Here is a 473-nt window from a genome sequence, read left to right on the forward strand (position 1 = left end):
TGGCGTCTGTCCCGGGTGCTGAAGGCCGCGCGCCCTCCGCCCGCCGCGGCAGCCGCTCAGCAGCCGTTGCCAAATGTATTTTTAAAGCGATGTAGCCCTTCTTGTCCTTAGCGGCACCCCATGCCGGTCCGCCGTGCCAAACCTGGCGCCGATACCGGTGGCTTAGCCCATGGGACAGGGGCGCGTGTAGGACACTACCTGGAATTAACCCCGAGCCCAGCGCCCACCTCCCGGGAGCGCTCCCAGCCAGCAGCGGTGAAGCCATCGGGAAAGGGATCCCAGCTCACTGCCGCCGTCCCAGAGCTGGCGTCGGGGCCTGACAGTGCCTCTCCAGTGGAGCGTGGAGGGTCGGAGGACCGATCGTTGTCCTGGAAGGATGCAACCACCGTCCTTCCTGCTGCTGCGACCCCCTGGCAAAGGCTCGTCCAGACCGGCTGGGATGCTCTGGCCAGGGTGGGGACCAAGCCCTTAGG

This window comes from Egretta garzetta, unplaced genomic scaffold, assembly GCF_000687185.1.
Source record: "Egretta garzetta isolate BGI_Z169 unplaced genomic scaffold, ASM68718v1 scaffold69, whole genome shotgun sequence".
NCBI lineage: Eukaryota > Metazoa > Chordata > Aves > Pelecaniformes > Ardeidae > Egretta > Egretta garzetta.